The sequence below is a fragment of the Plectrocnemia conspersa genome, unplaced genomic scaffold, assembly GCF_051122295.1.
Source record: "Plectrocnemia conspersa isolate PC_06_02 unplaced genomic scaffold, ASM5112229v1 ptg000014l, whole genome shotgun sequence".
Lineage (NCBI taxonomy): Eukaryota > Metazoa > Arthropoda > Insecta > Trichoptera > Polycentropodidae > Plectrocnemia > Plectrocnemia conspersa.
Window position 1 is genome coordinate 31,830,933 of NW_028277178.1, and position 14,895 is coordinate 31,845,827.

Below are 14,895 nucleotides of genomic sequence, written 5' to 3' on the forward strand. Positions count from 1 at the left end.
AGCTCATTTTTGACAGAAAGCCTAACAGTAGAAGGGAATACTCAGCACCACAATTGCGTAATAATAGGAGATTTAACGGACCACTAACCTGCTAGCACATTAACCACTCGTAAGCACCAGAAAAATCTTTTTGTGCGTAAAGTAGTGCAATATGCACTACTTTACGCACAATATTAATTGTCTAATCTGCGTAAAAACCGCTATTGGCATCCATCCGTTAAAATAGCAATTTAGAATTTTTCACTTTAAGCGCAAACATATTTCGATGCAATTGACCCAATAAAATCCGCATCTGTGATAAGTTAGAGTTGTCTCAAATCAAGATGTGACGCTTTGTCATATCGGCAGAGTTCATATAGCAAAAGCGCTCAGTTTACGATATACAACTCGACACGGTAAATTGTACAAAATAAAAATAAACTGTTGTTGTGGACAATAATTATAGAAAAAAATATGATTCAGTAAAAGTATTCCATGATTTAATTTTAAACTCATTTAACCCGCACTTTAAAAACGTGAAAACTTTTGGAACAACCTGATATATCATGGTTTTCAATTTTAATTCAAGGGTAAATTGAGATGTTTTCTCACATCCACTTACGCGTAATTTATCGTTTTTATCCGAGGTACGTTGCTTGTACAAATAAAGTCGTAACGTTCGATCGGTACGAAACAAAGACATTAAACTGTAGAAAGAGGGGAGGATAAGTTAGAAAAAACGTTCGTAACAGATCATTCGTAACTGCGAGGCATTCTGTGGTAATTGCACCGACAATACACCGGCGAAAAAAATAAATAATGGCGCATTATTAATACAGTGATCAAATTTACTTTCGCGGTCCCGGTTTTCCATCACCAGGGCCTAATGCCCGAGCCGGCGACCTCCGACCCCCAAATTACAAAGACTATCATTAAAAGCAAGTGTATAATGTCGGTTTTTGTTGCCAGTCTAGCTGGCGGGTACCGGTTGATCATCTTTGGCAGCTCCATTTCTGTTATTCATTTATCATTCTCGGATCATGTCAAATTGAATGATAAATATATGTTTCGCATGATGGTGGCGGCATTTCGCGAGATTTCCTATCGGACGCACTTTCATATCGGACATTTGTGTACTTTATGACATTTACTAGCAGACAAACTCGTGATAATATATAATTGTGATGAAAATTATTCTGTAATCTAAAATACAAATTGTTTGGACATACTATTTTATAATATTAATTTTAGAAATACTAAATATATAATTATGCGCTAATATTGTATTTTTAAATAGTGATATCAATCGGGTGTTTATAAACAAGGGAGACATTTAAATATGTTCTTTTACGTGTCTAGAGCTATTTATTGACATATATAAATTCTAGGTAAAATATGTATATATATTCTAGATTTTATTTCAATTTTTTAAATTTACATTTAACATTAAAAGTAAGGTATATTATCAAAATACTGAGGATTATTATTTATTTATTCATTTAAGTTAATACGTAACTATGCTTTTTGTTTATGTACAAATATATTTTTATATTTTGTTTAACTTACTTCATTTGTTTTAGCATTATAATATGTAATCCTTTCTTGAGCCTTCAAATACATTAAAATGTCGTGAATTAATTTTGAAAGTGAAACTGATTATATCTTGTAGTAAAAGAACTACGCTTTCATTTCCGTATTACATGACACATCCATAACGCTGTATTCTTAAAAGCTGTAAGCAAAAATTCAGTATATTTTATTATCGGTATTTTTTAAAATCGTAAAAATTAAGACTTCAAAATCGACTTAACCCTTGAATTTTCAGCATTAATAAGACTATTGTATATATGATTCCCAATTTTTTTTATATTTTAAGCATTTATTTATCTTCTGTTCATTAAAAATAAAAATCATAAATATCCTCATTGTGGATTATTTACCATTTTGCGTATTATGAATTTTTCATTACATGTGTGTATATTATTTATGTGTTCTTAAAGGGGTCTGAAAAAATTATCATCCGAATATTTATAAAATTTACCGCCGTTACCGTCATAGTGGAAATTCTCGGTTATCTAGCGTTTATTCTATGACTTTTATATAATAATATTACGACTTCAAAGAAGTGATAATTTTATTGAGAACATCTAAACTGAATTTTGACTAATAAAAGAGCGCAAAAAACAATTATCTCTTCACAGAAGGCAAAAATCCACGTCAAAAATAATAGATTTTATTGCTTTTGACTTGAATTTTGCGCTTCTGAGAAGTGATAACTGTGTTGACGCTCTTCTATTATATTAATATATAAAATCTAATCCTTAAAAATCCATGTCATAACGTGAACATCGTACTGTGAACGTTCGGTTCTATATAGATTCACGACCATGATCTATATATTATACATATAGACTTAGACTCTAGGAACTGCTAAAAGATAGAGTAAATAAGTCATATATTATATTAAAAAAATACGTAAAATTTCAATGCATAAATTATTTTTTAAAAATGAATTTCATTGTTAGTATTCCTCTCTTGTAAAAACTCTTTTTATAATAATTTTTATATTTTTAGGAAAATCTACACTTTTAATAAAAGTAAATCAGTTAGTTATAATCATATTTAATTGAGATACTTGCGTAAATTACAGCTGGCAATTTTTCGTTGCAATTACTGATAATTTGGATGATCAAAGTGCGGCTCTTAAAGTTGTAGTTTTATATTATATATTTTGTAAAAAAAAAATTCATTATATAAACTGCAATTTTAATTCAACCAGAAGTTAAAAATCTATGTCAAAAGCAATATTAAAAATGTTCGAGAGTTTAAAAAATGTATCGCCTGCAATTTACCACTAGCAATTAATCGCTAGCAGTTTACCGCCGCGTCAATTGATCGCATAAACAATTTATAGCCACAAGTGACTCATTCTTAAGTAAATTCCTTAGTTTAGGTTAGGCTTATGTTAGAACACACTATTTTATATATTTTACTATTTTATAATAATAATTTTGTAAATACGAAAAAAATTAAGATCCTATAAATTATGGACAAATACTGCCTTTTAAAATAGTAATATAAATCGTGTGTTTATAAATAAGGGAGACCCTGAAATAGGTTTATTTTACGTTTATAGAATTATTTATTAATCCATAAATGCTAGGTAATTATTTATATATTTTATATTTTATTTTAATTTTTAAATTTAGATTGAATATTATAAGTAAGCTAGCTTTATTATCAAAATACTGAGGGTTATTATTTTTTTATTAAAATTAATACCAAATTTATTTCAGTAATATCAATATTGTTTAATAACTTATAATGTAATCAAATTCTAAATATTACTACCGTAACACATTAGTCACTAATTGTGTCATAATCATTATATTTAATTGCCGTAAGATTTATGATGTTTGATAATTGTAGGAATCTTAAGACATTAGCTATTAATCGTATCATAATATTTATGTATTAAATATTAAATGTAATTATCGTAAGAGTATAAATACAGAATAATTAATTAAATAAAAAAGAAATCACTAAAACTACAGTGGACCATACAGTCGTATAATTCACGGAGCATCCTTACTCTACCTCCTTGCTGTTTTATAAAATAATTTTGGCGCAACCGATTAGACTGCGTTATTAATCTCATGAATATTTTTTGAACTTTTCGATTAAGTGTCGCTTTATCAATTGAACAATTTACTTATATTTTAACTTATGCTATGTAATAATAAAATGGCTTAATCGGTACGTTTAACCATATTAGAAAAAATTGGTGTCTTCGTTAAAATAGAATATTACAATGGAAAACCATTTAAGTCACGAAGTCATAAAGCAAAAAGAATTAAAAAATTCGTTCCCTTGAGAAAGGACAACGCGTGCATTCAGGTTTTTTCTTTAAACGGCCGTTCATAAACTGTTTAAGCGGTTAACAGCAATTTGTAAAAAAAACTTACCTCTCTTATTTAATTATTTTTTTACTGAGATAGAGGCGGACAACAAAATCTCAAAATATAAATATAAAAATAAATATTCAAAGACTACTTATACTGGCATTCACACTTAAAACTCTATTTTGCAGCTTAAGGCATCCGATCAAGAGACCGACTATGCTTCAGACCAGCGAAGATCGTAGAAGTTGCCGCTTCTCTCTTCGCATCCACTGGTCCTGCTCAATGTCCAGGACGTTTAATCTGCTTCAGGAACACCTGGAGTCTACGGACACCCCCACGAAGACATCTTTAAATTATTGCATAACAGAGTAAATACATTTTTAATTAATAAACCCACCTGTATTTAATTATTCAGAGATTTATTTATTTATTAAAATTATAACCATCGTGACCTGACAGGCAAACCTAATGCGTCACGATAGTCAAAAGTACTAATACATCGTAATACATACAAATATAAACAAGACAAAACAACAGACACAAATCACCTCAACAGGTGTGCATTGTCCCATACGAATTGAACCAAAACTCCATAAGTGCAAGAGAAAATGTCAATATTACTATGGACAGAATTGAGCAGATAAATGGCCTTGGCCAGAGAAGAGTTGGCAAGTGCTCCAGTTCTACACTTAACAGGCAAGAATAGTGGACGCGACCGAGAACTATATCCACCTTCAGGAGCCCACATTTGAAGCTGCTCGAGCACTGAAGGATTGTCTACGATGCCCTTGAGCAATTTCCAGAAATTTAAATTATTTATCCAGATTTTTAATCAATTTTCTATAAATATCATATATATGTAATGTTTACCAGATCAGTTTCTAAATGCAGCTAAATTTTAATAATTTATTAAGTGTTCAGAAAGAAGCATTTATTAGTGCAGAATATTAACCGCGCGCTTCTTGGCCGTTAACTCTTTTTCTTGGTATCAACTTACTTGGTCTTAATAATTAGCTTAGCGGGTATTTTTTAAGTAATCCTACACATAAATTATAATTATTTTTTTATATATAATAATATTACTTGAACAGTTTAAATGACATAATATTTTATTGATGTCAGTATATGTTTTTGCTGAATTTAAATTATTAGATATTTATTAGATATTACTTAAAGATTTGTGTATAAAATTTGAAATTCATAATATTTTTTTTAAATATAGCACACCCTATATAATAACTCGAATACTATTGTATTGTACAAAAACGTGCATTTAATATAATGTAATAAATTAAAAACGTATGTTATTATAATACAATATATGCATAGATCTACTTTCGATAAAAAGTTGAATTATATAAAAGTAAAATCATAACTAGTAAATACATTTTGATTCGCTTAAGATGAGGAATTTATACATATTTTTGTAGATTTTTTTTACAATAGCATATTGTAAAAAAATATTAATTAATTCTTTATTGTAAGAGAATTAAATGTATTTACTAGTTATGATTTTGTATTTTATAAAGATTTAAATAATTAATATACATAATGCAACTTTTTTATAAATTAAATGTCTCTATTTATTAATTTTATACCGATCTCATTATATACTTATATAAATACTTATACGTATAACATACTTCATATATTATATTACACATTGCATCGGTAATATTATGAAGAAGACTAATATAAATCACCGTGACCATATGAGAAATGGCGAACACTTTTTAATATCCTTGCAAATTTGTCTTGCGAAAGCAATTCTCAAAAATTAAAATCGACTTTTATACTCAATACTACTTAGTTAAAATTATTGCAACATAATTTAAAATAGCACGCTGATCTTTATTGTTGATTTTGTGAAAAATAAAAATCTATTCAAATCTTGATATTAATAAATTTTTAACGATGCTATAAAGTAGTAAATTATACAAAATTGCATTTAAATTATTTTAATATAACTCAAAATGTTGCGAAGTGCAATGTTTGCACCGCTGGAAGCGCATTCGCGGCATTTCGGATATTTACATGACAAAGGATTGCATAATTTATATTTATCGATTAAGTTACGTGCCGGCGCGTTTGGGAACCGCTGGTGTTTGATTATATGATAAGGCGCGCACATTACGTCCAGTGTCGCCAGTTATTGGTGCAGCTCTACGTGTTACTTGAACGTTATAAATAAGCCAATAATTCACGACGATCCATGAAATTATAATGAGAGCTTATGGAAAATTTTGTCATTAATCAAGATTACACGGTACATGTGTCCACCGGTGGACGGCCGTTTAATTACAGGGTGGCCGAGAAGTAACTCGAGGCCTATTTTGTTACGTCGTTTAGGGCCGCAAAGTCCATATCGTCTATTGTTTTGACATTATATTTTATGAAATTTGACGTTAGCAGACATATAAGATGTTGTTATTTCATTAAAATATTTTCCAAACTTTTACGAGAATCATAGCAAAAAAATTATTTTAGAATATACATGTCTAAAGGCTTACATAATAAAAAATAATTTTACATAAAGAAAAAAATATATTAATAATTGACAAACTTCACTAATTTAAAAGGCAAACTAAACAATCAAATCTCAACATCTACCACTGTAAAATGCGACCTTACAGGTGACTAAACTATACATATAGTTTGCCCTAAAATTTTGCCTGTTTTAACCGCAAATTTTTAGATCAAATAATAAAATTCCAAAATTAGTTTTTTATGAGAAGAAATTAAAAACCAACTTAATCTGTAAATAAATGTTATAGAGTCTATATTATAGACAAATATTTTTAATTTTAAACTTCTTAACCCGAAATCCCTTAAAGTTATTTAAAGTATTAAGACAAATACGTTAAACAATTTAGTAAATTAATCTATGTATTCCTTTTAGCTTCTAAACCCGAAATAATATTGCTTAGAATATATCCGAATTCTTGTATGGGAACAATTTCCGATCCTTTGAAATTAGACATGTTTAATTATTTAAAGCAACCATTAAACATAAAAATTAATAGTTTTTATCATTTGATGCAATTTAAGTGATAAAAATATGTTCTATATACAATGAGATGTTTTATAGTTTATGTAATTTACATATATAGTAAGAACAAGATTTAGTATTCATCTAGTGGCTATTTTAGTTCCTTCAATCAATACTAAAATATATAAAAATTATAAATATTTTTGTGATGATTTTACTAAATTTTAACATGAAAATTTAAAAATACATATTTTTAAAGTGTTTTCTGTAGAAATTCGAAAACCAGTTTTTAAAGAAAAAAAGGAATTTAAAAACAGTATTTTTCGACGGTTTTTTGTTTTATATAAACCATAGTTTGTTCTTAATCTTAAATACTTGTGAACTTTAAAATTGTTTATTTTTAAACATTGTAATCATCTCATATCAAAAAGTTTGATTTAATACATAAAATATTGCAAAAATTAAATAAATATCAAATTACTATAACACGCTTACTTAAGTGTATTTTTTTTATTTAAACGATTGTTGAGGTGTTATAACATAATTTATAATAATATTTTTTGTAAAAAGAAATACATTTAATAAATCTCAACAGTTATTAAGTGCTATTTATTAATCATACAGTGTTATTTATTAACAATATTGAATAATTTCTGATGTTTTTTACAATATTATTAATTCTAGTTTCAGACAGCTATGGCGAGTCGCAGATGAGGATGTTTACGGTCCAATTGCGTCGTATCGACAAACCTACAAAAATTTGTTTACGTCTTAAAAATAAAAGGTGTTGGTGGCCCCTGCGGCGATCGGCATTAAAAGGTAAAGTAGCAATAGTATTATTTGCAAAGTAAAATGCATTGTCTAGCCCGCGTCATTTCCAAAAAAATAATAGTTTTTCTGTGGTACTTATGGGTGAATATCATCTCGGAACAGAACTATTAGATGGCCCATGCAATATTATCAATTATTTTCGCAATTGTCTGGTCACGAGATCTCTCTTCTATTACTTGTGTAGTTGTTAGAGCTACTTCTAAATTATAACAATTTTGTAAGCAGTTTAACCTGACATTATTATCACATTTTCGAATTTAAAAGTAATATTTGAATAAGTAATTTTTTTTATTGTTAAGCTGTAAAAAATTTAAATAAATAGTACTAAAAGTTTATTATTATAATAAATTTAAATTCATAAAAGCTTTAAAAAGCATATTTTTTCTTTTAACACGTTTGTCGTATTTTTGCACCATCTTTAATTTTAAAAAAATATAAAGGTTATGAACTAAATTTTAAAAGCATATGAAAAAATGTTCACTAGTAGATACATATTTTATAGTGAAAATATAAATTATATGGCTGGTGCTATTACAATTATATGATTTCAACTATTCTATATGTAGTAATATATACATACTTATCACTATTTATTTAATTTTACAGTGAATGTGTATAAGTTTTATTTTTACTAGTAAAGTCCAAATACATTTTGATCAATAGATATATATTTCTACTAGCGAAAATATAATTTAACTGATAGGCGTTAATATGCTGTTGACTATGAAGCTCAATTTGATAGTTGCGAAACATCCATTTGCTGTTCAAACCCAAACCTAACCTAATGAAAGTTCTAAAACTAATTATAGTTTTAGAACTTTTATTAGATAAAGTATAAAATACAAACTAAGCTAACTAATTTCTCAGGGGAAAATAAACAAAAGAATATGTACAGACAGTAATCACATCTCACATATTGTTCCATAGTTTGTCTGTATTTCGATATTACACTGTATTTTAAAAATATGATAGCTATTCTTACCGATATTATTATGCACTTCTAATATAAGAGGGCTGATCAAAGTATATTCAAACCGAATTGTGGTCAATTGGAGAGCGCAAAAATTAAAATTATCACTTCTCAGAAGGCAAAAATTTATGTCAAAAGCAATAAAATTGTTTCGGCGCCGTCGCAGTGGGAATGCTTGGTAACGAGCGTACCAATAGTTTTAGCGCAAGTTTCTTTTGCACTATTGATACTGTTAATGAGCCTCGATCCGAAAATGCATAACTGCTCTATTTTTCTATGCTGTAAATAAGCTAATAATGCTGACTCTTAATAAATTATTTATTAATTCCTAAATAATTAATTAAAAATTATTGATTTAGAAAAGTAATTTTAAAAGGTTATTTTACTTTTATTAAAATCTTTAATTAAAGCGATTATTTATGCATTCCACTATTTTTAACTAAAGACTTTTTATATAATTTTACATTTGTATACATTTTAATATTTTTTTAAAGTTTATGTTGTTCGGTAATCTATGTATATGTTACTCTAAATTTATTTACTATATATTTGTAATATGTTTGTTACAAACACCGAGTAGAAATGAGTAGCACGGGTCATCGTTCCGGTAGTATTAATCAGCAGTAGTATTTGGTAACGTGAACAACATTATTTAAATATCACCGTTTTACTCTATGACAAATGTTTGTATTCCGATCTCGAAAGTCATCCGCTCATATATCGTCGGTAATCTTTTTCGATTTCCGACAAGTCGTACGATATTTTAGAGCGTTTAGGTCACACACAACGACTATGGGGTGTTTGTGGAGTAAGTTGAACGAGCGAGAGCCGGCGGGAGGTAGCTATGAATAAGTCTCGCCTTCTTTATAGTCAAACTAGGCATTTGTCATTATTTTCCACCGACACTTGCTATATACCATTTAGATCTAGAGATACGGCAGATAAATGAGTGAAGATATCATAAACCTCGGCTAGTGCTTGATTTTTATACAGAATTTATACGACGATTCGATATTGATAATTGATTGTGAGCACTGCCATGAGAAAATCTTACCGTGTCCGCTATAATATGTTTATTAATGAATCGCACATTCGTGCGGCATATTTACTAGATAACCTTTATTAATTAACTATTGCGAAAATAAAAATATATTATAAGAGTTATGACAAATCTACCCCATTCAAATTTGACCGAACTGTGACTTCGTGAGAGTTCTATATTTTTACTTTTAATTATTTATATACCTACATTTTTAGATATAATCTGGAGACTGAAATTTTAATTGAAACAAATTTGAGGATTTTTACAATTCAAAAATAGAAAAATGAGCAAATATATTTGGTTTATGATAATGTATTAAAGAAAATAGTGGTCCCTGTATAATAGTTTTCACCAATAGTAAAAAAGTACATACAATGTAAAGTAAAAACAACTGTAAGAATTACTGATTACTTTATTGTATGTATTTATACAGAAAAACATCATGTAATGACGGTAAAAAAATAACGATATAATTTTAAAAAATATTACCAAATAAAGATTAAAATTACAAAAATGTAAGGGGATGTTTATATAATATGGGACCTTTTAATATGATTAATATGATATGGGACGTTTTTTATCAACATTACGACTAGCACTGATACTACGATTTTTTATAATATTATTACAAATTAAATGAGGCACATAAAAACCGAATTTTGACCAATAGGAGAGCGCATAAAACAATTATCCCTTCTCAGAAGTCAAAAATCCACGTCAAAAGCAATAAAATCGTGCCGTCGCCATCGCAGTGGGAACGCTCGTTACCGAGCGTTCCCACTGCGATGGCACCGACACGATTTTATTGCTTTTGCCGTGAATTTTTGACTTCTGAGAAGTGATAATTGTTTTTGCGCCCTCCAATTGACCAAAATTCGATTTGAATATACTTTGATATACCCTATTACATTAGAAATGCACAGTAATATCGGTAAAGATGCACTGTATTTTAATATAAATACTAATTCACTGTATTTTAATTGTTTCTTTTGACATCACCACAAACCTAAAATTACTGACAATATAAAATAGATAAAAACATTTAACTTATAAGTGATTTATTGCGCGTTTATTTTTTACTTATATTTGTTACAGTTTAAGTGTTAAATTTCGATAAAGTATACAATGACTAGACAAAGTATGCACTAACTATTAGTTTTAGTTTATGCTTATAATGCTACATTTAGTGTATACTTTCACTAGATAATGTATGCTTTAACTAGTAAGAACTCACCGACGTGAGCTAGTCACATCGTCAACGAACAAGATTTGACACAGCGTGTTTGACAACCAACCTTATCACGAGCAATTAATTATAGAGCCAATAAATTATAAAACAAAATTAGCGTTGCACGGATTAGGTACAAACAAGTCTTGGTCAAAAAAGTGAACACCCCATGAATAATTCTCTGCAACGAATATATTTAAAAAGAGTATTACACAAATTGCCAACAATGTTTACCTTAAATAAATATTTTAAAATACCTTTTAAATATATAAATTGTTTAATTTTGAATACTTTGACAATAACCGAACAGTGAGAGCATACAGTAACTAGTTATAGTCCGTCCAAGATGTTAGCGCTCGTCATAGTTGTGTTGGAAATAAGGGTGCGTGTACGCATGCATGCATACATACACAGTTTTCCGCGAATTTTTTTACACCGATAGGAAAACGTCACCAATACTAAATCAGGGCTGTTTTAAGGGTAGGGTGACCATACGTTGGATATTGAATTAAAAATTATAATGTGTTATATTTTTATTATAAATTATTGTCATGTTGTGGTATTTTGTAATCAATAAAACAATTCCTGTAATATTCTATTGGTATTTTTAAAAATATTATATTGAGCAGATATTCAACCTGGAGAGTGATACCAAAACTGATTTCATGTTTTTTAGTTAAATATGTATATAAATAAACAAAATAAGTAAGAAAGTGATATTTTACACTTTCCTCAACAAATTAAATTAAAAAAGTAAAAATTAATTGCACTTGTAATTTCACATGGTCACCCTATTATATTTTCTCACCAATACTGTGACGATGAGCGTTCATATCTTGGACGGACTATACGTTGTTCATAAATTCCTTTGTGTGTAATTGAAGTGCTTTGACAGTGAATTCATTGACTAGTTCGTTTCACACATGAATTTTCCGTACAGAGAATATTCCATACGCCAAAATTTGTGATAGTTGAATTTTCCGGTCATGAATTGATTTTTTTATTCAAAGTAAATGTTTGATATAAATTAATTTTAAGTTGACGCACGTATCTCATTGCTACAAATAAGAAAGAGCAGAGGACCCAATTTGGATCAACCAGCGAAATACTCGTCACAACTACGATTACTATAGCTTACATATAACGACTACTAACTACAGTAACTTGAGAAAAAACTAAGACCGTTCGAACAATCGAAATTGCTTAACTTTCAAAAACTTTGCCGAATGATTTTTAAAAGTCTATATTGAAAGTCAATGATTTTATACTTGAGATACTTGCCAATACTTTCAAGAAATGACTGGAAAAACGGGATCAAAAACCGTGTTACAAAATCACTAAAGCCTGATATATATTTAAATAATTATAATAAGCAACTTGGCTAGTACTTAAGGAACGGCGATTAGAGTTTTCTATAGACAATTTATCACTCTTTTTGTGGATCAGGAGTGATTTAGTACCTCTATCACTACTAATCAGGAAACGATATTTGTTTAAGGGACAACTTAGATAGTATTTATTATTAAAATATTAAAAAGCGTACACCTATGTATTAAAAAAAGCTTTAATTTTTAACATTAGGGTACACTATTTCGCTGAGCCCTTGATTTATAATTTTAAGTTTTTTTTCTGACACACGAGTCTTTTTGCAATATAACATTTTATTATTGTTTTACTTTTACATGAATAGCATTTTTAACTGATACGATGCTAGTATATATTTAATTGCTAAATATGAAAATAAATCATAATAATCCAATTTGGTTCACAAGTCCAGTTAGAGCGCGTTGAAATATGCGTTCACCTCGAAACGTTGAAGATTCGTGATCGTCCGTTTGGATATGTTACAAATGATTTAATGGTTCCAATTATCGTCTAGTTTTTATTATCGTCAGATCTCGCCGTCGGTCTTTATCCTGACGCTTTAATTTTTCCGAACGCATTCGTAAATCTCTCGGACGGATTGACCATTGATGGATTTGACACTCAAATTGCCGGTTTCTAGAGCTCGCCCTGTTCTCGCCACAATTTATTTGGGAAAATGTCGAATTAGACTAGACACGAGAAAAGGCTCACAGCTCTCGTAGACCTCGACTTTGACCCGCGGGTCATATGTCAAACGCCCTCCAGTACTCTACGGTGACGAAGGGTAGTTCGTTCTTCATTTTATAACCAAATGAGGAAAAAAGCCTTACGCGTTCACTTTCATTTGATGACAAAAATGATTGTAATATACAATAATGAATACTTTGCATACATGTACGATGCCTGATCTTTCACTGTTTTTAAGTCACCCAGATAGTTACATATTTACATATATAACTGAAAAAATAATAAATAAAAAACATTTAATTTTTTATTTTATTTAATGTATTAAAAATCCTAGATATACCTATTTTTCTACTATTTTTTCAACTAATTTTTATCGACAATTACTCCTAAATATTTAATATTATCAACTATTTTTATAAAAGGGCTATTTATAACTATTTTTATATCATTATCTAACGAATCTTTATAATTTATATTCATACATTTAGTTTTATTTTCATTTAGTTCAATTACATTATTTTTCAACAATCTTTTTTATATACCTAATTTATTCTTCAGTTTACTTACAACTTCTTTAACATTATCACCTATACAATAAATTAAAATGTCGTCTGAAAACAGATTTATTTTAAATTTTTCTATAAACAACACTAGTCTTAATTTGGACCCCTGTAGTATATTGTGAGAAATATTTATTCTTTGGAATAAGCATAATTTATTTTAGCCTTTTGCTAAAGTACTCATCAGTACCGATTTATTGAACTTATGTATTGAATGCACATCTCTTCTATACTCTCAATGTATAATAGTATATTTTTCATTTTTTATCTTTATATATATTTCCAACAACCTCCATATTTATTAACAGCTTAACGCTCGTGGATTTTTTCCCGCTGGATTTATGCTGACGATTCTTATAAAAGCGTTTTACTCGCAAAAGATTTATTTATACGGAAAACAGAATTTTGTGGAACTATCCATAGAAATAGGAGTCTCCCAGTATCCTTAAAAAAATATAAAATTAAGACCCCTACATATGAAACACGCCAGAAAAGGTCAAATGCTTATCCAAATTTAGAAAACAAAATTTTAAAATGATATCTACTTTTCATAACAGCCAGATGATAGACACGGGGGAAAAATCAGAACGACCAGACTTACAATATATAAGCTTCAATGTATAAAGGACTATAAAAAATACATGAAAGGTATTTGTTGATCTCGCCGATCAATACCTAGTTACGTAGTTACCTAATATTTCGAAAAACAATTGAATAAACAAAAAACGTTGTTGTTTATTTATTTTAATGTGCATTTTTTTATACTTTCAGTGTCTATCAAAATTTGAATCGTAACGGAAAAATTAAATTCAAAGATTTTCTTTTGAGTAAGGCTAAAGAATGGATGCAGAATTCAGTGGAATCTATCGATTTTGAAGACATATTATCGGTTTCTATCACATCTTGCCGTGCCCGTGCTGTTGATCCACCAGAAAGGCTTTCGGATACGCTGAAAATTTATCAGCCAATAAAAATAAAATGTAGGGAGTAATATGTGAGAAGAAAGTGTCGTGTTTGTTCTGCACGTGGAATAAGGAAAGGTACGGCATACATTTGCAGAAATTGTGAAATTCCTCTTCATATTGAGGAATGTTTTTATACGTATCACTCAAAAAATATATATTGAAATAGATAAAAAAGTGTTAATAATAAAAATAAATAATAATAAGAATATAGTGTAGTGTATAAGTGTAATTGTGAAAATAAATGTGTTTGTGCCAGTTGTATGCAGAAAACGGACGCTGAAAAATTTGGTGAATGCAAACTATATTATATTATAAATGGATGTTTTTTATAAATTGTTTTTAACAAAAAATTTAAACATACATATTATTAAATTATA

The 14,895-nt window shown here is 28.6% G+C and overlaps 1 long non-coding RNA gene across 1 annotated transcript in view; it reads left to right on the forward strand.

The window, feature by feature from the left end:
- Nucleotides 1-14,669, forward strand: part of LOC148226789 (uncharacterized) — a 45,346-nt gene extending 30,677 nt beyond the window's left edge. The window contains exons 2-4 of the long non-coding RNA XR_015812243.1: nucleotides 4,070-4,249; nucleotides 7,555-7,689; nucleotides 14,325-14,669. This is a non-coding gene — a long non-coding RNA (uncharacterized LOC148226789). The remainder of the gene's footprint in view (nucleotides 1-4,069; nucleotides 4,250-7,554; nucleotides 7,690-14,324) is intronic.
- Nucleotides 14,670-14,895: the final 226 nt, after the last annotated feature.